Genomic DNA, 24,411 nt, shown 5'->3' with positions numbered 1-24,411 from the left:
ATTCTCCTGGTCTTCTGTTTTCTTCCGTTGTTTTTGTAATAGGTCCAAAGCAGGGTTCCACGCCGTGCTTATTTGGGATCCAGCTTCCCGGTTTATCAAGTTCACTGTCATCTTAATTTCGATCTATTCAGTGATGATGCTATCCCAAAATTTAGGGGTCTGAGATAAGATCCTGGTTTTATCATAATTCATGGTGTGCTCAAGTTCCAAGCAATGTTCTGCTACTGCCGATTTAGTGGCTTGTCGTAGCCTGGTATGCCTTTGGTGCTCTTTACATCTTATGTCTAAGGCCCTGGTGGTCAGGCAAATGTAAGACGTACCGCATTCACATATTATATGGTAGATACCAGGTTTTCTCAATCCCAGATCATCCTTCACAGTTCCAAGAAGCGCCCTGATCTTGGTTGGTGGGCAGAACACACTCTTGATATTGTGCCAGTATTCTGCTGATATTAGCAGATCAGGTCCCGCGTACGGTAGAAAGGCTACCCTCCTGGTCTCTTCTTGTTCTTCTCCCTCAGTATCAGGTCGTCTGGAGGGATGTAGCACCTTGCGGATGTCCCTTGTTGAGTATCCGTTGTCTATGAACACTTGCTGTAGGTGTTCTAACTCTGGTGCCAAGCTGTCTGAGTCGGACAGTGTTATGGCTCGGTGAACAAGTGTTCTCAGCACCCCATTTTTCTGTGCTGGATGATGGCAGCTGTCAGCCTATACGTATATGTCGGTGTGTGTAGGTTTTCTATATACACTATGGCCTACTACCCATCGCCACGTCTTCAGTCTGTTCATAAAATTGACCTCCACATAGGAAATAGGTCGATGACGCACTTACAACAGCTGCCTACAAGCCCACCTGTTTCTTTAGGTACGCTGTTGATACATTTGTCATCTGGCCACAAGGTCGCGAAAAACTGCTCAAGTTTCTAGAGCATCTGAACTCGAGACAACCCACCATTAAGTTCAGAATGGAAATAAAAATAATTATCAACTTCCTTTCTTGGATGTCCTGCTGAAAAGGAATACAGACGACACATTAGGCCATAGCGTGTATAGAAAACCTACACACACCGACATATACCTGTAGGCTGACAGCTGCCATCATCCAGCACAGATGAAGGGGTGCTGAGAACACTTGTACACCGAGCCATAATACTGTCCGACTCAGACAGCTTGGCACCAGAGTTAGAACACCTACAGCAAGTGTTCGTAGACAACGGATACTCAACAAGGGACATCCGCAAGGTGCTACATCCCTCCAGACGACCTGATACTGAGGGAGAAGAACAAGAAGAGACCAGGAGGGTAGCCTTTCTACCGTACGCGGGACCTGATCTGCTAATATCAGTAGAATACTGGCACAATATCAAGAGTGTGTTCTGCCCACCAACCAAGATCAGGGCGCTTCTTGGAACGGTGAAGGATGATCTGGGATTGAGAAAACCTGGTATCTACCATATACCCTGTGAATGCGGTATGTCTTACATTTGCCTGACCACCAGGGCCTTGGACATAAGATGTAAAGAGCACCAACCCCATACCAGGCCACGACAAGCCACTAAATCGGCAGTAGCAGAACATTGCTTGGAACTTGAGCACATCGTGAATTATGATAAAACCAGGATCTTATCTCAGACCCCCAAATTTTGGGATAGCCTCATCACTGAATAGATCGAAATTAAGATGACAGTGAACTTGATAAGCCGGGAAGCTGGGTCCCAAATAAGCACGGCATGGAACCGTGCTTTGGACCTATTACAGAAACAACGGAAGAAAACAGAAGACCAGGAGAATGACAGGGGCGCTGGAGAAAGTCGGAACGGTCACCAACAGCTAACAAAAAAAATGTTCAAATGGCTCTGAGCACTGTGGGACTTAACATCTATGGTCATCAGTCCCCTAGAACTTAGAACTACTTAAACCTAACTAACCTAAGGACAGCACACAACACCCAGCCAACACGAGGCAGAGAAAATCCCTGACGCAGCCGGGAATCGAACCCGGGAACCCGGGCGTGGGAAGTGAGAACGCTACCGCACGACCAGCTAACACAGCCTGTCATCAGTGCTAGGAACACGCCTGGTGGGCGCGGACCTAGTAAGGCACGCCATGAAACGGTCGCCACCGGGGAAAACAGCGGAAGCTGGCGCGGACGGAAGATGGAACATCTGGCGACCAACCGACACGGTCGCAGCGGGAGCGGACGGCGTAGGGAACGACACCATGCAGACATAATTACGGGATACGGCCAGACTGTCGTTCAACACGTCGGGGAGGAGGGCCTGCTCCCTGACGAACAGTTCGGCTTCAGGACGGGTCACTCCACGTAGCAGCAACTACTTCGACTGGTAGAGCAGGCGATTGGGGTGCTGGAACGTGGCGAGTATCTTGGGGTGGTACTCCTGGACGTTTCCAGAGCCTCCGACACCGTGTGGCACGACGGCCTTGTGTATAAACTACTTACACAAGGCCTACGAGACGTCGACGGCGCACACCATAGCAGTTGGAGTACCACAAGGGTCCGTCATCGGCCCCTTGCTCTACTCACTACACACCGCCGGCGTTCCGAGGAGGCAGGGAGTGCACGTTGTGCTCTATGCGGACGATACGCCGCTCTACGGAAGAAGCATCAACGCCAGGCTGATGCCTCACCGCCAGCAATCGGCTTGCGACGTCCTCGGAGCTTGGGCCACTGAATGGCGACTCAAGCTTAACGCAGCCAAAAGTCAGGCGGTGATTTTCACTAGAAAGAAGATTCCATCCGACCTGTAGCCACTCAGCATCATGGGAGGCCCCATCCCGTGAACGAACACCGGACGCTATCTAGACGTCACTCTGGACCGGGGCCTGACGTGGAAGGCGCACATCAGGGAAGTAAGGGGTAAAGCGCTTGGCAGATTGCGCTTGTTATACCCCTTACTGAACCCAGCGACGACCCTGCGCACACACTGCGGCATTACACTGTACCTAACACTAATTAGACCAGTGTTGGAGTACGCTGCTGTGGTGTGGGGCAACGCAGCCGACTCGTCAATCGCAAAGCTGCAGACGGTCCAGAACAAGGCGCTTAGGCTAGCGCTTCACCTGCCACGAGATTTCAGCACCGGAGAACACATAATGGCGGGAGTCCCACTGCTTACTCACCGATTCCGGCAAGCGGCATATCGTTTCTACGCGGCCGTGCGGACGTCGGAGAACGAACTCGTCCGTAACCTGGGCAAGCAGGTGCACTGGCGCCCGACCACAAGATGGCCAGACCTGTTGCTGGTGTAAAGAAACGCCGCAAAATTACCAAGAAGACCCTATAGCAGCAACGCAACCGCGAGGACGATTCCACCAAGAAGACAAGACCCCAAGAAAGAAGTAGGAAAGGCGTGATCCGCTCACCCTACAACTCACCGGAGCATGAAGCTCCGTGAATTAGGGTAGTGTAGCGCTGGCGGCTATTCTCTGTGGCTGCGCTGCGCTCTGCTCTGCTTGCCGTCCCTGTCGTTCAGTCACAGGAAGCACCTGATGAAGACGCCGAGGTAAGACGTCGAAATATTGAGTTAGAAAACCGCAGTCCACCGGCAATACACCCGTTCAAGGATATATCACAAAATCGCTGAAAAGTCTAAGAAATTACATAACTCGAGTTATTCACGGAAAAAGGATTAAGATCTGATTATGACCACACGATGGTAATGGACATACTGTGAACAGGGAGTGGCAGTTGGAGCTAGACTCGTGGGTTATTTCATTTCGGGAATCGTTGCTGTTCTTGTGGCCTGCAGTCCTAAGACTGGTTTGATGCAACTGTCCACCTCTACCAATCCATCGATTTGGATACGTGCCATTCAGGTGATTCCACAGATTAGCATCAAAGTGTGCCGGAGCACCGTTGTATGGCAGCTGTATGTCCATCAATGGTTTAGTGGCACTAGATTAAATAGGGTATATGAAAAATTTCCAATAACTGTAAGGTAGATCGATCATGTAAGTCCGTTTCGCAGTAGATATAGACCCAATGATTTTTGTTGCTGTTGTTGTTGTTTTTGTCTTCAGTCTAGAGACTAGTTTGATGTAGTTCTCTAAGCTACCCTACGCTGTGCAAGCCTCTTCATCTCCGTGTACCTACTGGAACGTACTTCCTTCTGAACCTGCTTACTGTATTAATTTATTGGTCTCCCTCTACGATTTTTACCCTCTACGCTTCCCTCCAGTACTAAATTTGTGATCACTTGATACCTCAGAACGTGTCGTACCAACCGATCCCTTCTTCTAGTCGAGTTGTGCCACAAATCCCTCTTCTCCCCAATTCTATTCAGTACCTTCTCATTAGTCACATTATGATTGAAAAGCTTCTATACTCTTCTTGTTTAAACGGTTTATTGCCCATGTTTCATTTCTGCACATGGCTAAGCTCTACATAAATACTTTCATGAAAGACTGCCTGATACTTAAATCTCCATGTTAACAAATTTCTCTCCTTCAGAAACGCTTTTCTTGTCACCGTTAGTCTACATTTTATATTCTCTGTACTTCGACTATCATCAGCTATTTTGCTGTCTAAATAGCAGAACTCATCTACTACTGTGTCTCATTTCCTAATCTAATTCCCTCAGTGTGACCTTATTTAATTCGACTACGTTAGATTATCCTCGTTTTGCTTTTGTTGACGTCCATCTTACAGCCACCTTTAAAGACACTGTCCATTCCGTTCAACTGATCTTCCAAGTCCTTTGCTGTCTCTAACAGATTTACAGTGTCATCGGGAAACCTCAAAGTTTTTATTCCTTCTCCCTGGACTTCAATTCCTATTCCATATATTTCTTTTATTCCCCTTACTGCCTGCTCAGTATACAGATTGAATAACATCGGGGATTGGCTACAGTCTTGTCTCACTCCTGCGAGCTAACATCCCAAAGATGTTTGGGCTCACATGCGGATCCTCTTCGTCGAAATGTCTTGGTTCAAACTCGTCTAAGGGTTGAACCGCACGTGTCACGTTACAGGCCCTAAGTTAGACACTTGTAACCCTTTGGTTAAATTGTCTGGCTGATGGAAAGTTTTGCGAAATACAAAGTTAATATAACATATAATAACAGTATTAATAATATCGGGAACTAAATTAACGACTCATAAATGGTGTTGGGTACACAGTTGCGATTCGGTTAAGATAACATTTATTCAGAAAGAAAACTAATAGAGAAAGTGGTAGTTTTTTAGAATTACTATTACACTAGAGCGCATATCCATTTGACACTTCCATCATTCACAATCTCATCGCGAAACACATTACTCCATCTCAATTTTCTAAGTCGTTTCACATCCTAGCTGCCTATAGACCGACCGTCCGCTTTCGTGTTTCCACCCGCACTGTCTCTGCCCATCCCACCGCGTTTCCGGCGTACCGAGCATCGTCGCTCAACTGACTAGTGCAGTTCCCTTCCCTGAAGCCGTCCGTCTGATTGGCTACAGCTTATTGTACATTATTTTACATCTTAGCATATTCAAATAATCAAATTTTGACTACTTTCACGTTCTAAATAAAGTAACAATAATATCCATTACATAATTGTGGTGTGCGTACCGCAAGACCTTCGGTACACACACCATCAGATTATTTGACTTGTCGCTCTAACGAAGTAGGCGAAAGTCAGCAATATGTCTCGTGGTCTTATTGTGGCATGTTTATCTTCTGCCGTTAGGTCAGACGAGTGAAATGCCACTTGAACGCTTAGAGTAGCAGATTAACGGTCATCCACTTTAAACAGAACTTGATTAATTTTCACACACATTTATTAAAATAATAACAATCATAAAAATTACTTAACTTGGTTCTGGATGCTATTTACAATTGACAATCTGAAGTTCCTTTGGTATTGATATGTTAATCTTATTCTCACATATATCTCTGATACTTGACAAAATTGTCTATACATTTATCTTCACGGCTATGTACAGGAATATGGTAATCTTATTAGGCGCAGACTGAAACTTGACTATAGACTGGTACAGACAAATTTAGAACTCGTACAGACTGGTACAGACAAATGCAGACTGGTGCAGACTAATGCAGACTGACTAATCGGAGGTCTGTACACTCGTAATACCTCGCGCGTTCATGTATCACTGCATGAGTGTGATCCGCGAGGAGAAAAGGTTCTACGTTAGCAGCAATCTCATTGGCTGCATTACATATTAATACGCGGATCGGCGGAAGCAGAATTTGGTCCGTCTCTATGGCTGCGCCATCTCGTTGTGTGGAGACAGACGAGCACTGCGCCTGCGCTGTTGTGCTTACCGGGGCGCGCTCTAGTGGGAAAGTTGTGTACGCACTGAATACGCAGAACTATGTACACATCAATAATAAACAAATTCTTTGAATAAAACCAATACCATTTCCTTCATAGCTTTGAATGCCACGGCTAGTAACCTTGCACCAATGCGCTTTATGATAAATAAACAAGGAACAAAAGTAACTGTTATGCTCTAAACTTTACATCAAATATTCTATTACCTAATGATTCAATAAGGTGTCATGCTGTCATCGCTCAATGTATTTTGTGTGGAGGAAATGATGATCTAATGCTTCACTGAAAATACTGATAATTTAAGTTTACTATATCTTTTAAACAAATAAAGTTACAGATTTCATGTTAATAACGTTTGTCATTTTAATGATGCTCCTCTATATGAAATATCGATCGTTAAGATCGACCAAAGCCTTCAGATTTTAGCATTCAGCTCTTTTTTTACAAAACTTGTTAATTTAATTTTGACAGTAAATCCTAAACTATTATAGATGTGATCGATATTCAAGTTTTATTGGGATCACCATGAAAAGTTATGGAGGATGGAAGATTAAAATTACTGTGGCTTGATTCCCTGCACTACTACAGAATTAAATAGTTTTCATAAATGTTTCCCTTTATGGCCGATCTTAGGTCCGCCATATTTAACACTGCAATGTCTCCTTGCCCACAAAAGCCTTCTACTGGTTTTATCTATGACGTAGGTTCTCGTCTGTCTCACTCGCACACTACAGCAATTAGGCCTCAATAGACAATAGACGCCTTCGAGTTTGTGGCCCCGGTCCTGGATGACAGGGTTCATTTCACAATTCCTGTAGGCTGACTCTAGGCCATAGATTTAAATGAGAGAACAATGCTCTTTAACTCAAACTCCCTTCTCAACCACTGCTTCTCTTTTCTGCTTCTCGACTCTCATAACTGCCGTCTGGTGTCCTTACAAATTGCAAATAGCCTTTTACCCATGCCACCTTTCGAATTTGAAAGAGACTATTCCACTAAACATTGTCAAAAGCTTTCTCTAAGTACACAAATGCTATAAGCGTTAGTTTGCCTTTCCTTAACCTACCTTCTACGAGAAGTTTTACATCGGGTGTTCCTACATTTCTCCAGAATACAAACGGATCTTCCCCGAGGTCAGTTTCTATCAGTTTTTCCATTCGTCTGTAAACAATTCGTGTTAGTATTTTGCAACCGTGACTTATTAAACTGATAGTTCGGTATTTTCAAACCTGTCGGCACGTGCTTTCTTTGGAATTAGTATTATATTCTTCTTGAGGTCTGAGGGAATTTCAATTGTATCATACATCTTGCTTACCAGATGGAACAGTTTTGTCATGACTGGCTCTCCCAAGGCTATCAGTAGTTCTAAGGGAATAAGGGAATACTGTCTATTCCTAGGCCCATGTTTTTACTTAAGTCTTTCAGTGGTATGTCCAGTTCTTCATGCAGTACCATATATCGCATTTCACCTTCATCTACGTCCTCTTCCATTTCCATAACATTGCCGTCAAGTACATCTCCATTGTACAGACCCTCTACATACTCCTTCCATCTTTCTGCTTTCCCTTCTTTGCTTAGGACTGGTTTTCCATCTGAGCTCTTGATATTCATACAAGTAGTTCTCGTTTCCCAAAGGTCTCTTTCATTTTCCTGTAGGCAGTATCTATCTTACCCCTAGTGATATATGCCTCTACACCCTACATTTGTCCAACCTTCTTAGCCATTTGGCACTTCCTGTCGATTTCATTTTTGAGACGTTTGTATTCCTTTTTTTGCCTGCTTCATTTACTGCATGTTTATATTTTCTCCTTTCATCAATTAAATTCAATATATCTTCTGTTACCCAAGGATTTCTACTAGCCCTCGTCTTTTTATCTACTTGATTCTCTGCCGCCTTCACTATTTTATCTCTGAAAGTTGCCCATTCTTTTGCTACTGAATTCCTTTCTCCTGTTATTGACAATCGTTCCCTATTGCTTCCTCTGAAATTCTCTGCAACCTCTGGTCCCATCTCCTTAAATTCCCACCTTTTTGCAGTTTCTTAAGTTTTAACCTACAGTTCATAACCAATAAATTGTGGTCAGAGTCCACATCCTTGTGAATCTGCTTGGTGTATTGATCTCTTGGTCTCCCTCTACGATTTTTACCCTCCACGCTGCCCTCCAATACTAAATTGGTGATCCCTTGATGCCTCAGAACATGTCCTACCAACCGATCCCTTCTTCTAGCCAAGTTGTGCCACAAACTTCTCTTCTCCCCAATCCTATTCAACACCTCCTCATTAGTTACGTGATCTACCCATCTAATCTTCAGCACTCTTCTGTAGCACCACATTTCGAAAGCTTCTATTCCCTTCTTGTCTAAACTATTTATCGTGCATATTTCACTTCCATACATGGCTACACTCCATACAAATACTTTCAGAAACGACTTCCTGACACTTAAATCTATACTCGATGTTAACAAATTCCTCTTCTTGAGAAACGCTTTCCTTGCCATTGCCAGTCTACATTTTATATCCTCTCTACTTCGACCATCATCGGTTATTTTACTCCCTAAATAGCAAAACTCCTTTACTACTTTAAGTGTCTCATTTCCTAATCTAATACCCTCAACATCACCCGACTTAATTCGACTGCATTCCATTATCCTCGTTTTGCTTTTGTTGATGTTCATCTTATATCCTCCCTTCAAGATACTATCCATTCCGTTCAACTGCTCTTCCAAGTCTTTTGCTGTCTCTGACAGAATTACAATGTCATCGGCGAACCTCAAAGTTTTTATTTCTTCTCCATGGATTTTAATACCTACTCCGAATTTTACTTTTGTTTCCTTTACTGCTTGCTCAATAACCAGATTTAATAACACCGGGGAGAAGCTATAACCCTGTCTCACTCCCTTCCCAACCACTGCTTCCCTTTCATGCCCCTCAACTCTTATAACTGCCATTTGTTTTCTATACAAATTGTAAATAGCCTTCCGCTCCCTGTATGTTACCCCTGACACCTTCAGAATTTGAAACAGAGTATTCCAGTCAACATTGTCAAAAGCTTTCTCTAAGTCTACAAATGCTAGAAACGTAGGTTTGCCTTTCCTTAACCTGGCTTCTAAGATAAGCCGTAGGGTCAGTATTGCCTCGCGTGTTCCAATATTTCTATGGAATCCAAACTGATCTTCCCCAAGGTCTGCTTCTACTAGTTTTTCCATTCGTCCGTAAAGAATTCGCGTTAGTATTTTGCAGCTGTGACTTATTTAACTGATAGTTCGGTAATTTTCACATCTGTCAACACCTGCTTTCTTTGGGATTCGAATTATTATATTCTTCTTGAAGTCTGAGGGTATTTCGGCTGTCTCATACATCTTGCTCACCAGATGGTAGAGTTTTGTCAGGACTGGCTCTCCCAAGGCCGTCAGTAGTTCTAATGGAATGTTGTCTACTCCCGGGGCCTTGTTTCGACTCAGGTCTTTCAGTGCTCTGTCAAACTCTTCACGCAGTATCATATCTTCCATTTCATCTTCATCTACATCCTCTTCCATTTCCATAATATTGTCCTCAAGTACATCTCCCTTGTATAGACCCTCTATATACTCCTTCCACTTTTCTGCTTTCCCTTCTTTGCTTAGAACTGTGTTTCCATCTGAGCTCTTGATATTCATACAAGTGGTTCTCTTTTCTCCAAAGGTCTCTTTAATTTTCCTGTACGCAGTATCTATCTTACCGCTAGTGAGATAAGCCTCTACATCCTTACATTTATCCTCTAGCCATCCCTGCTTAGCCGTTTTGCACTTCCTGTTGATCTCATTTTTGAGACGTTTGTATTCCTTTTTGCCTGCTTCATTTACTGCATTTTTATATTTTCTCCTTTCATCAATTAAATTCAATATTTCTTCTGTTACCCAAGGATTTCTACTAGCCCTCGTCTTTTTATCTACTCGATTCTCTGCTGCCTTCACTATTTTATCTCTGAAAGTTGCCCATTCTTTTGCTACTTAATTCCTTTCTCCTGTGCTTGTCAATTGTTCCTTATTGCTTCCTCTGAAACTCTCTGCAACCTCTGGTCCCATCTCCTTAAATTCCTACCTTTTTGCAGGTCCTTCAGATTTAACCAACAGTTCATAACCAATAAATTGTGGTCAGAGTCCACATCTGCCCCGGAAATGTCTTACAATTTAAATCCTGGTTCCTAAATCTCTGTGTAATCGTTACATAATCAATCTGATACCTCCTTGGGTCTTCAGGTCTCTTTCACGCATACAGCCTTCTTTCATAAATTCTTAAAACAAGTGTAGCTATGATTAAATGATGTTGTTGTTGTGGTCTTCAGTCCTGAGACTGGTTTGATGCAGCTCTGCATCCTACTCTATCCTGTGCAAGCTTCTTCATCTCCCAGTATCTACTGCAACCTCCATCCTTCTGAATCTGCTTAGTGTATTCACCTCTTGGTCTCCCTCTACGATTTTTACCCTCCACACTGCCCTCCAATGCTAAATTTGTGATCCCTTGATGCCTCAAAACATGTCCTACCAACCGATCCCTTCTTCTAGTTAAGTTGTGCCACAAACTTCTCCCCAATCCTATTCAATACCTCCTCATTAGTTACGTGATCTACCCACCTTATCTTCAGCATTCTTCTGTAGCATCACATTTCGAAAGCTTCTATTCTCTTCTTGTCCAAACTAGTTATCGTCCATGTTTCACTTCCATACATAGCTACACTCCATACAAATACTTTCAGAAACGACTTCCTGACACTTAAATCTATACTCGATGTTAACAAATTCCTCTTCTTGAGAAACGCTTTCCTTGCCATTGCCAGTCTACATTTTATATCCTCTCTACTTCGACCATCATCGGTTATTTTACTCCCTAAATAGCAAAACTCCTTTACTACTTTAAGTGTCTCATTTCCTAATCTAATACCCTCAACATCACCCGACTTAATTCGACTGCATTCCATTATCCTCGTTTTGCTTTTGTTGATGTTCATCTTATATCCTCCCTTCAAGATACTATCCATTCCGTTCAACTGCTCTTCCAAGTCCTTTGCTGTCTCTGACAGAATTACAATGTCATCGGCGAACCTCAAAGTTTTTATTTCTTCTCCATGCATTTTAATACCTACTCCGAATTTTTCTTTTGTTTCCTTTCCTGCTTGCTCAATATACAGATTGAATAACGTCGGGGAGAGGCTACAACCCTGTCTTACTCCTTTCCCAACCACTGCTTCCCTTTCATGCCCATCGACTCTTATAACTGCCATCTGGTTTCTGGACAAACTGTAAATAGCCTTTCGCTCCCTGTATTTTACCCCTGCCACCTTCAGAATTTGAAAGAGAGTATTCCAGTTAACATTGTCAAAAGCTTTCTCTAAGTCTACAAATGCTAGAAACGTAGGTTTGCCTTTTCTTAATCTTTCATTTAAGATAAGTCGTAAGGTCAGTATTGCCTCACGTGTTCCAACACTTCTACGGAATCCAAACTGATCTTCCCCGAGGTCGGCTTCTACCAGTTTTTCCATTCGTCTGTAAAGAATTCGCGTTAGTATTTTGCAGCTGTGACTTATTAAACTGATAGTTCGGTAATTTTCACATCTGTCAATACCTGCTTTCTTTGGGATTGGAATTATTATATTCTTCTTGAAGTCTGAGGGTATTTCGCCTGTCTCATACATCGTGCTCATCAGATGGTAGAGTTTTGTCATGACTGGCTCTCCCGAGGCCATCAGTAGTTCAAATGGAATGTTGTCTACTCCCGGGGCCTTGTTTCGACTCAGGTCTTTCAGTGCTCTGTCAAACTCTTCACGCAGTATCATATCTCCCATTTTGTCTTCATCTACATCCTCTTCCATTTCCATAATATTGTCCTCAAGTACATCGCCCTTGTATAAACCCTCTATATACTCCTTCCACCTTTCTGCCTTCCCTTCTTTGCTTAGAACTGGGTTGCCATCTGAGCTCTTGATATTCATACAAGTGGTTCTCTTCTCTCCAAAGGTCTCTTTAATTTTCCTGTAGGCAGTATCTATCTTACCCCTAGTGAGACAAGCCTCTACATCCTTAAATTTGTCCTCTAGCCATCCCTGCTTAGCCATTTTGCACTTCCTGTCGATATCATTTTTGAGACGTTTGTATTCCTTTTTGCCTGCTTCATTTACTGCATTTTTATATTTTCTCCTTTCATCAATTAAATTCAATATTTCTTCTGTTACCCAAGGATTTCTATTAGCCCTCGTCTTTTTACCTACTTGATCCTCTGCTGCCTTCACTACTTCATCCCTCAGAGCTACCCATTCTTCTTCTACTGTATTTCTTTCCCCCATTCCTGTCAATTGTTCCCTTATGCTCTCCCTGAAATGATATTCTGTGCAAAATTCTACCAGGCGGCTTTCACTTTGATTCCTTTCCTCCACCCCATATCCACCTACTACTTTTCCTTCTCTTCCTTTCCCTCCTATTCAATTCCAGTCCACCATGTCGATCAAATTTTAGGCTCCATTAACTATCTGAATAACTTCTTCCATCTTATCATACATTTACTTAATCTCGTCCCCTTCTGCGGAGCTAGTTGGCATACAAACTTGTACTACTGTGGGTGGATGTGGGCTTCATGTCTAGCTGGGCAACAATAACGCGTTCACCATGCTGTTCATAGTAGCATAGCTCGTTCCTATTTTTTACTCATTATTAAACCTATCCCTTCATTACCCCTATTTGATTTTGTATTTATAACCCTGTGTTCACCTGACCAGAAGTCCTGTTCCTCCTGCCACCGAACTTCACTAATTCCCACTAATCTTTAACCTATCCATTTCCCTTTTTAAAATTTCTAACTTGCCTGTCTGGTTAAGGGATCTGACGTTCCACGCTTCGATCCGTAGAACGCTAGTTTTGTTTCTCCTTATAACGATGTCCATCCTCTTGCTTTCAGCCGTTCGCAGTATCATCACAGCAAGCCGTTTTAGTTTATGTTACAAGACTAGTTCAGTCAATCTTCTAGCCTGTTGCCCCTGCAACTGTTGAAAAGACTGCTGCTCCTCTTCAGCAACGACACGTTTGTCTGGCCTCTCAACAGATACCCCTCCGTTGTGGTTGCTCCTATGGTGCGGCTATCAGTATCGCTAATGCACACAAGCCTCCCACCAAGGGCAAGGTCCATGTTCCTGGGGGAGGATAATGCGGTGGTCGACGGCCTTAACTAAATGAACGGGAACATCGCCGCTTGTGCAGAGCTAACAGACAAGCAACACTGTGTGAAATAACCGCAGAAATCAAAGTGAGACGTACGACGAACGTATCCATTAGGACAGTGCAAAATTTGGCGTTAATGACCTATGTAGCATACGGCTAACATGAGTGCCTTTGCCTGCAGCGCCTCTCCTGGACTCGTGACCACATCACTTGGACTCTAGAGGACTGGAAAACCGTGGGCTGGTCAGATGGTAGGGTTCGAGCGTGGTGCAGGCCCCACGAAGCCATGGATCCAGACGCCCACAAGGGTTTGGGCAAGCTGGTAAAGTCACCATAATGGTGTCGTCTGTGTTGACATGGAAAGGACTGGGTCCCCAGGTCCAGCTGAACCAATCAGTGATTGGAAATAGTATATGCGGCTACTTGGAGACCATTTACAGCCATTCGTGGAGTTCATGTTCCCAACTTCTTCTCTCTTTCTCGCAGTTTGGTCATACACTCTGTCTCTCTTTGTCACCGGCTCCCACCCACTTCCACTTTCCCTTTATCTTTATCCCCCCCTCCCCCCTCTTGGCACTGTCACCTTCACTCTTTTCCTAGCACTGTCCTTTCACTGTCAACAGTGTTCCACTGCCACTGTGTCCATCACTTTCTCTATCAATGCCATTAGCTCCTTCGCTCTGTCCGCAGCTGGTGGTATTGCGGTAGCGTTCTCGCTTCCCGCGCTCAGGGTCCCGGGTTCGATTCCCGGCGTTGTAAGGGACTTTCTCTACCTCGAGATGACTGGGTGTTGGGTGTCCTTCATCATCATTGACTCGCAAGTCGCCGAAGTGGCATCAACTAAGAAGGACTTGCAATACGGCGGCCGGACTCGCCCCCAATGGGGCCTCCCCGCTAACAATGCCATACGATCATTTCATTTTTCCTTCGCTCTTTCTATAACACAACCATTGTCTACTATCTTACAGTATTTATTGCTTTTCCGTCTCTTTGCCACTGGTACTGTCTTCTCTCTCAGCACAAAAAAACCGTGAATATGTTCACGTGTCTATTCTTTTTTTTTTTTTCATTATTTTTAAAGGTGGTGAGGAAGGTAAATGAGGCAGCTGGTATCCTAATTTTCAGTCAGGAACATATTCATACTCTGGTGCTTCGATAGGTGCATTCTCCCATTGGTTTCCTTCTTTTCCCTGCTATAGCAAGCCATGTAACTCATATGATAAACATGTATTGGTCTATAAAATTTAAATAGTTTTCTCATGTGAAATAGAAATAAAGCAAAACTAATTTCACACCTCAGACTGGCTTCTACTTGCGGAAATATTAATAACTGATGATAAAGGAGGTATTTTACAGCATATTTCTCTATACTATGTCAATTTATAAACTACGTTTACGCCTCACATTGAATTTTACATGCCTATTTTACCTGTACAAGTGCGGTAACTTTGAAGTTCCTTATCTCGGAAACGGTAAGGTTGTTCAAGATCAGGATAATAAGAATACCTCGTAAAAATTACAGACATCCCGCTGTGCAGAGTCGTCTCTTAATCCGCGGATAGGTTTTGGTACTTAAATAACAAGTGTTTGGCATGTTTCCACGGTTAAAGCTTTTCAAAAACGGACTGATGGCTCTTCTAGATAAATGCCTAGAGAACATACCGTTAAAATCTGAGCAATTTTCTGCGGTTACTTATTATTATGATTTCGCGTCATACTTTACATTACGTGTACAAGTAGGGTAACCTTGAAACTCTGTATCTTGGGAACGGATAAGGTAGCAAAAAAATTTACTAGGTTCTTCGAGATCTGGATCTTAGAAATATATGCCATAAATCTGAGCAGATGACAATGTGGCCTCAAAACCAGAAGAATTTTATTGACTGAGCCATTTCCTATGCACAGCCGTCTTGGAATCCTCAGCTGCATTTTGGACCGCTGACGACGGTGAAAATGTAGCTAAAAAACTCTTTCTCTTGGGTTTTTAGAGGAACCGCACACGATCTAATGGTGCCTCCATAAGTCCCATCTGGCCCACCGTAGACCACGTCAAATGAAAAAAGAACTAACCTATTTTTTCTATTTCCATAAGCAGGAGGAAGTGTGTAATATACATAATTTGACCAAATACTGTAGGATAGTGATACTAAGACGCTTCTTCTGTTGGGTATAAAAATGGTCCTGCCTTTTTATCACCAATAGAAACCAAGGTATGAGCACCGGAAAATCCTGTTTCTATGCGCTGTGTTTTGGAACAAACTGGTAACGCATGCTGTTACATGCATGCCGATTAGTACATCGCTTCGAACACATAGGAAGAATATGCTCGGAAGCATGCCTGAAACGTACGTTATACAGAGCTGCGAGCAACGATAAGAGAAGGAACACGAGTGGTTTGAGATCACTTGATAACAGAGACCTACCTTTTGGCTCTGTGTGGTCGTAGTGCATTCGCACACCCTGTTAACCCTAGCTGCCCTAACCTGTCGGCAGTCGTTCTTACCCTATCCTCCATCCAGTGACATCATTACACTTTGCGTGAACACAGCACAACTTAAGAAGATTTTCGTAGACTGTTAAATTAATAACACGCTACCTGGTAAAACACACTATATTGTAAAGATCCTATGTAATGCGATTGGTTCTCAGTAGGCCCTACATTACTAACAATAAAATTGCAGTGATACAGTCACCACACACCACAATACTAGGAGCGTAAGCGATAGATGCTAATTGCGACCGACCAGAAACACTTAAATTTAACTCACTAGCGCCTCACATATGACATCACAATAATACTGCTGCTGCCACACGAGACTTGCAAAAGGAAACGCCAGGATAGTTACGAATCTGATTGTTTACAAGACACATGATATTCTCCAACACGATAAAAATATTGACAGAAACAGTGTCGAACGAAGCAAGTTATTACCGAATAACATTTATTGCAGTATAGCACGCAGCCGCGTATCACGGTGGCTGCAGGATTGTGTCTTCGCTTGACTCACGGTTTCAAGTAACATATAGTAGGAACGTAAATTCATACCCCATACGAATCTAAATAAACTATAGTAATTATCATCGGATTTTTCTCAAACTTGATATGCAATCTTTTGTTATTAAGTAAAGTATCCTGTAAAATTTTCAGACTTTTATCTCTTATAGTTCCGGAGATTGAGAAAATCACTTAAATGCCAAAAAACCCGTCGCTTAGGTTTCAAAACTCAGTAAGTGACATTAGCCGTTTGTCTTTTATTATCATCTAAAGTCATACCAGAATTCTCAATATATAAAATCACTTAACTGAATTAAGCTGCAATTTCGTAGTGTCAAAATCACTCAAAATTATTATCTGCTTATTATTTTGTTGTGTATATACATGGGAATGAATGAGAGAGTGTCTGTGGGACATACGAAAAGAACTTAATACTATTTTATGTAAAAACTTATGAAATTGAATCATGGGAAAATTGTGGTGTAACCACGATGCTGATGACATAAGTCGAAGTGTGCTTGCTTTTGTAAGAGAGCAGCCAGAATAGAAATCGGAAGTGGAATAAGTTTCTAAATTAATTTAAATATTATATTGTATTTTGGTCTATTTTATTAAATATTATATTAGAAATTGGCATCGTAATAACGTCAATGATGTTCTGAGTAGTGATTGGCTCAGGCAAGTTTTGCCACGAGAATGATCTAGAAGGACCATTCTGATTGGTCAATCAGATCCATCAGCCAATCAGAATGAAGCTGTTACCGCGCGCAGAAAGTTAGATAGGCATAGAGTGGGGTGGCATCAGGATACTCGCTCGCTGGCTGCCGTACGTTTAAGACCATGTTAGATGTCACTGTGAAAGTTGCATGTAAAATGAAGAACTATTGAGTTCATTGCGTTTAGAACTAGTCGTAACTAAGGAGGGGTGATTTACGAACATTTTGAGGAAAGTTTCAGGTTTGTGAGTTCATTTATTGAAAAGTTATGAGCGTGTGATATTTCGGTCTTAGCGAAACTCCGCGTGGCATATTCAAGGTATTTTATGGAACATTTAGGCCAGCACTTCAGACACTGAAGACCACTGATTCGACTGAATGTTGAACTCGCTGTTGTAGTGGGTCAGTAACTGTCAGATCGAGCATTAATCGGGTCGGACTGGTAGATATTATGGCTGTTTTTTTCGTGTGAGAATATTTTCTAAAGACTGTGAGAAGGGAATAGTAGAGCAGTTAAAAACAGTAAATTCTCACTTTATAGCAAATTTATGTGCTTCCTTAACAATTAAAAGCAGTTTACTAAAATTTCAGAAGGCTTACTGCAGGTCAACTGCATTTACCCTCCACCCGAAATTTGTTAAATTGAACTTATAGGAACTGATTAGCAACTCGAGTCACACGGCCTCTGTGTGGTAGGTATTAAGCCGTGGTTTCATGGTTTCATCAACACTTCTTTACACAGTCTAGTTAGTATCTACTACTACAGAGTGAGGGACGTCGTAAGGAAGCCGTACTGAGGTAGGTGGACAGTGAATGAGAGAGAGAGAGAGAGTGTACGATCGAATAACGACGACGACAAACCCAGCCGCAAGTGGTGACCAGAACGTCATCACCGATGCTTTAATACATCAACGAGGAAATTTTCTACGTGAGATAAGCATCATCCTACTCATCGTCAGCAAGAAGAGAGATGACGTAAAGACTCGACATTAGCTTCGTTATCTACGCTAGCAGCGTCTAAGTCTGTAGATATTGCACAATCAAAAGTATAGCTTCAAAAGACCAAATAAGATGACTGCCTGCGTGACTGTTCATAAACTAACTTTGTCAACATAAGATGAGCGATTAAAAATCTTATTACGTCACTGAGATGGAACTGCTATCAGCTACAGCCCCTTCCTCAGCCAACACCCGACGCAATCTACCTCGGACAATGGCCTGGGGCCCCTATTTATAACTTCTCTGCTGGTTATGACGTCAAACACGTTACTTTTCTTAATATTATGTTATTATGTTCTACATTTGTTCTTTCAGTGCTAATCCTCTAGCACCACTGCTTGAAATAATTTTACGATCATGTAAACTCCTTAAAAACGTATTTTTCTCTATGAACTACCTCCATTACTGCTCCCACGTTGAACCCCATATTCCTTCTTTCCTTCCTTGTGCTTCCATTACTAACGGCAAAGTTGTAACTGCCTCACTGGTGATTTCACTTTTCCTAAAGTGAAACTGATCATTAGCTAACAGATCCTCAATTTTCATTTCCTTTCTTCTGTGTATCATTCTCATCAGCAACTTAGGTGAATAAGCTGATTGTAGGATAATTCTCGAAATTGTTGGGTCTCGTTATCTTCGGAATTGTGTGTATGATGTTTTTCCGAAAGTCTGGTGGTATATCGCCAGTCTCAAACATTCCACACCCAGCGTGAGTAGTCGTTTTTTTATCACTTCCCGCATTGATTTTATAAATTCCAATGTAATTTTGTCTAGCCCTTTTGCCTCATTTGATCTTAAGTCTTCCAAAGCTCTTTGAAATTCTGGTTCTAATAATAGATCCCATTCTTCCTTGCCGACTCCTGTTTTTTCTTCTAAAATTTCGTCAAACACGTCCTTACCCTCATACAGACCTTTAAGGTGCTCATTCCGCCTATCCGCTCTCTCCTCTTCATTAAGCGTCGAATTCTCATTGCACTCTTAATGTTACCGGCCTTGATGTCAGTTTCACCTAAAGTTTTTTTGACCGTTCTGTACGCAGAGTCAAGCGTTCTGACAATAATTTATTTTTCAATTTCTTCTCATTTTTCATGTAGCCACTTCGCTTTGGGTTCCTTGCATTCCCTATTTGCTTCGTTCCTAACCGACATGCATTTCCGTATTCTTGACTTTCGCTTAACGTTTTTGTACTTCCTTCTTTCACCCATCAACTGATGTATTTATTCTTTTACACATGGTATCTTTGCAGTTATTTTCCTTGTACCTACCTTTTTCTGTCCAACTTCCGTGACTGCCGTTTCAGAGATATCAATACTCTTCAACTGCACTGCCTACTCAGCTATTAATTATAGCCTGAAAGAACTTCAAGCATATGTCTTCAGTCCTTAATATTTCCTTATCCCACTTATTTGCGCATTGTCTTTTCCTGGCTAGCCTCTTAAATTTCAGCCTATTTTTTATCTTTTTTAACTTGTGATCTTAGTCTATACGTGCTCTTGTGTACGCCTTACAATCTAGTATCTGATTTCGGAATCACTTCCCTACCATGACATAATCTAGTTAGAAGCTACCCTATTTTCCTGCCTTTTTCAAATATACTTCCTGCTCTTGTGATTATTGAAAAGAGCACTTGTTATTACTGTCTTTCTCCTCCCTTGTTCCTATTACCAAGCCCATATTCTCCCGTAACCACATTTTAATCCCTCACGACTAATAGATTTTCATCTTCCTTTACGTACTGAATTACCCGTTCAATATACTCATATACTTTTTCTATCTCCTCTTCATCTTCTGCTTGCAACGACGGATGTATACCCGACTACTGTTGCCGGTGTTGGTTTGCTGTCTGTTCTGACGCGAACAACCCTACCTCTGAACTGTTCACAATAACTACTGAACTATTCACAGTAACTCGCTCTCTTCCCTTCTTTCCTATTCACAATGAATCCTACTCCTTTTATACCATTTTCTGCTGCTGTTTATATTACCCTATGCTTGTCTGACCAGAAAGCTTGCATTATTTCCGTTTCGCTTCACTGAGATGTAGACTGAGCCTTAGCATTTCCCACTTCAGATTTTCTAGTTTCCCTACCACGCTGTTCCCTGTGACATTCCCTACCCTGACGCATAGAAGGTACACTTTCGTTGGTTATCTAATATTTTCCTCAAGGTTACCTCCTCACTGGCTGTCCACTCACGGAGACCTGAATGAGGAACTAGTCCGGAATCTTATGCCAATGGAGAGATCGCCATGCAACTTAAAAAAATAATATTACGGGATATATGTCCCATGGATACATTTTATGTGCCTTTAATGCAGTGGTTTCCATTGCCTTCTGCATCCTCATCCCGATGATCATTGCTGATCCTTCCTTCTTTCAGGGGCATTTTCCTACCCCAAGGGTAAGAGGGTGCCTTGAACTTTTGTCCGCTCCTCCGCCATCTTTAGCAAGGCCGTTGGAAGGACGAGGTTGACTTCTTATGCCGGAAGCCTCCGGCCAGCATTTCTGATGACTTTATATTCAAAATTCAAGAAGTGGCTATGTTGGAACCCGGTATTCTGGACGTTTTAGTTAGTAGTGAAAGGTGCTACTCCTAGACCATGGGTACAGACTCCTGAATAACGTATAGATCAACAGAGTTTATCAGCTTATCACAATATCTGCAATATCCGCTGCTAGTAATTCTCAAGTTAGCCTCGCTCACATGTCTCACATTACATATCTTTTTCAGTATGTTTTAATGTAATCTTGTATCTAATGCTTTCTGAAATTCAGTCTCCGAAACCATATGATTGCTTACAATAACATGAAATGTGAAAATGTGAGATAGTTTTCTTGATCCTTCCTTTCAACCAAATAATATGGTATTATAAAGAATGATATTTTGTTCAAGACAGATGGCGTCGTTAAAACTTGTTCGAGATTTCTGTGCTTGTGTCATAGGTTAACTCTGCTGTAATTTAGCTTATGCGTGTTTTTAAGCCCTCTAGCTTAACAAACAATACATTTAATTTTACACAAATATGTCCAACAGCTCACTTGAAATAGAATTCAGGAGCTGTGGGGATAAATTTCCTGACTGATCATTTTAACTTTGACTTCCCATCAGTTTCTTAAGTCGCTTCCGGAGTACTGTGGTTTGATCCCTTCGAAAAGGGCCTGACTGATTCCTTCGGGCTTTTTTCTCGAGTTAAGCTATTACGGTATGTCTAGTTAAGTTAACACGCGTGCTAATATTCTTCTGTAATGCGATAAGGCGTGTTAACTCGGTTCTAGCGATACTATATTCTGTAATGCTATGCTCAATAGTGTAAGTGTGTATTCTGTTCTGTTACGTGCAAATTCGAAGTGCTTTATTATTCGATGTTGTAAGTTGTGTAAAATCAATAAATTTCATAAACAATGTCGACCAACAAGGAACTGCAATGTCTTATTACTAAACTTTATGCACGAATCATGTCTTGTTACTAAAATTTATGCAAGAATGACAAAAAACTGGGTTTCTCGTGGTAAAGCTGCAAAATACACTCCATCTGAGCCAACTTAAAAAAGCTTTGAGAAGACAACACAAGGGGAATAAGGTAAGTAATTTATTTCCTTTCAAACAGCACTCTTTTTAACAGTTTGGGGTGAGTCGTCACATCGCCCTGTTTTGTCATATGCAACTCTGAATGGAAAATAGAAAAGCCGTGCGGCGAGGGCCTCCCGTCGGGTAGACCGTTCGCCTGGTGCAAGTCTTTCAAGTTGACGCCACTTCGGCGACTTCCGTGTCGTTGGGGATGAAATGATGATGATAAGGACAACACAACACCCAGTCCTTGAGCGGAGAAAACCTCCGACCCAACCGGGAGTCGAACCCGGGCAGTTAAGTTGTAAGTAGGCTGTTCATGTTTTCTTATTGGCAACGTTACGTAGCGCTCTGTATGAAAATCACTGGCTGTGCTGTGTGCAGTCTGTGGCTAGTTTGCATTGTTGTCTGCCATTGTAGTGTTGGGCAGCTGGACGTGAACAGCGCATAGCGTTGCGCAGTTGGAGGTGAGCCGCCAGCAGTGGTGGATGTGGGGAGAGAAATGGCGGAGATTTGAAATTTGTAAGACTGGATGGCATATATATATTATGATTATTAAGGTAAATACATTGTTTGTTCTCTATTAAAATCTTTCATTTGCTAACTATGCCTATCAGTAGTTAGTGCCTTCCGTTGTTTGAATCTTTTATTTAGCTGGCAGTAGTGGCGCTCGCTGTATTGCAGTAGTTCGAGTAATGAAGATTTTTGTGAGGTAAGTGATTTGTGAAAGGTATAGGTTAATGTTAGTCAGGGCCATTCTTTTGTAGGGATTTTTGAAAGTCAGATTGCGTTGCGCTAAAAATATTGTGTGTTAGTTTAAGCTCAGTCCTGTACAATTTTTCAAAGGGGACGTTTCAAAGTATGACATTTCGTCGCGCTGACCACTCAGCTACCAAGGGCGGACTGTAGCTCTGCATAACACACACCATTAACACTACTGGACAGATCTAAATTTTAATTTTTGAAATGTCGTCGATAAATAGATGAGGTTAGAAAGTGACCTAGCCATGTGTCAACATGTTTCCTTGGTTTTCTGAAGCCATGCTGTAGACAGAGCTGTTGAAAAGTATGTAGCAGAGAATCAAGCGGCGAATATGAAGATTATGATAGTCCCACGTATGAGCAATTGACCTACTGTCCAGAGAATTTGAGTCAACAATCTACTATTTAAGAAACAACAAAGATTGCAGAATGTTCTTTATTAGCTTAAGAACGACGCTACGCCCAGATAAGTTATGATTAGATTATTTTAAAAAATCAGAAATTATCTGCCAAAAAGCACCCGTCCAGAAGGCATGGTACCGTGCAAAACGTACTACAAGGCAGCCTCGTGGAGGCGACGACAGCCATGGCAGAGCAGAACAGGACCTCGCGCGAACTGTAAACTGCCGTACACTACAGCGGCCCTAGAGGCCCCTCCATATTCACATAGCGCGTACATAGGAATGACAGGAGCAGATGCCAAATTTTGGGCTATGGTAATGACAGCGCCAAGCGGATCTGCCGTCGGGTGTACAGTGTGATAACAGCGTAAAATCAAATAGTAATAGATAAATTAAGGAATGAATGAAACATATTAGATGATATGGGAATACACACAATGCAAGACATGCCAGATCGAAAGTTATGCACAGAAGCATAGAAAACCCTTACTCTCAAAAGCAGTGTAAAAGAGTAACGAAATAAAATACGTAGATCAATGAAATAAGGTTTAGATTACAAATATATGGCTAAACGGTAACAACACGTAAAAGACAAAATATAGCTACATTTAAATGACAAGCGACCAAGGCCCCGGTAATAAAAAACTAAAAAGTAATAAATTGTTTAAAATGGGAAACATGAAATCATAGAAAATCTGATTCTTGCTTGATAACTGATCACTGCGGAAACATATCGTTCTTAGCGTGTGACGTTTGACAATTTCAGTTTTTTCAACCAGATTCAGCCTCTTACGTTTTGGAGCGTAGTGCAAAACCCTTAGGTTTCCGAGCGTAGGAGGCTGGTAGCCACTGGATTTAAGGTGCTCAGCGAAGTCGAAATGATGCTTAAGCTGCCCCTTCTTAGTGAGTAAATGTTCCTGAACGTAATTTTAAATGCCCTCCCGTCTGGCCATTAACAGCTGCTTGACGTTCACAGTACTCGAGCTTATATACGCCAGAGACAACACATTTATCTTCCAGTGGACGCTCATTGCGAATGTATTTATGTTAGATTTTATTGGACGTGGTATTCACTATTCTTATATTTTGACCAAGAAAGAGTTTAGCTATGGCGTAGGATACATTATATAAAAATGGAAGTTTAGCAAACTTGCAATTTTGAGGTGGGGGACTGAGATTGGTTCCTCGGTCGTCTGGCGACGCTTTTTCCTTGTATCACATGTCAACGGTGGAGGGGCGGTAGCCATTACAGAAAGCGACATATTTCAAGTTTTCCACTTCCTTCGTAATATATTCAGCTCCAGGCGAAATTTCTGTGATATGCTGGATGACTGATCTAAAGTAGCATGTAGTTACAGGGACGACACGACGAAGCGTGTATAAATGAGTCGCTTGTGGATGGCTTGCGATAAATGTCGAATTTGAAAACTCACTAGTGAGTCAAAGCTGGCAATCGAGGAAGTTGAGAATACCATGGCTATTCATGCCCT

The 24,411-nt window shown here is 42.1% G+C and overlaps 1 protein-coding gene across 1 annotated transcript in view; it reads right to left on the bottom strand.

Annotated features, from left to right (window-relative positions):
• The window catches only part of LOC126162383 (lysosomal acid glucosylceramidase-like), a 193,221-nt gene that overhangs the window by 52,805 nt on the left and 116,005 nt on the right, over positions 1-24,411 (bottom strand). The gene's annotated exons all lie outside the window — the stretch shown is intronic.

Source organism: Schistocerca cancellata, chromosome 2 (assembly GCF_023864275.1).
Source record: "Schistocerca cancellata isolate TAMUIC-IGC-003103 chromosome 2, iqSchCanc2.1, whole genome shotgun sequence".
Taxonomy (NCBI): Eukaryota; Metazoa; Arthropoda; class Insecta; order Orthoptera; family Acrididae; genus Schistocerca; species Schistocerca cancellata.
The sequence above is the reverse complement of the archived record's forward strand: the minus strand, read 5'-3'. Positions and strand labels throughout refer to the sequence as shown.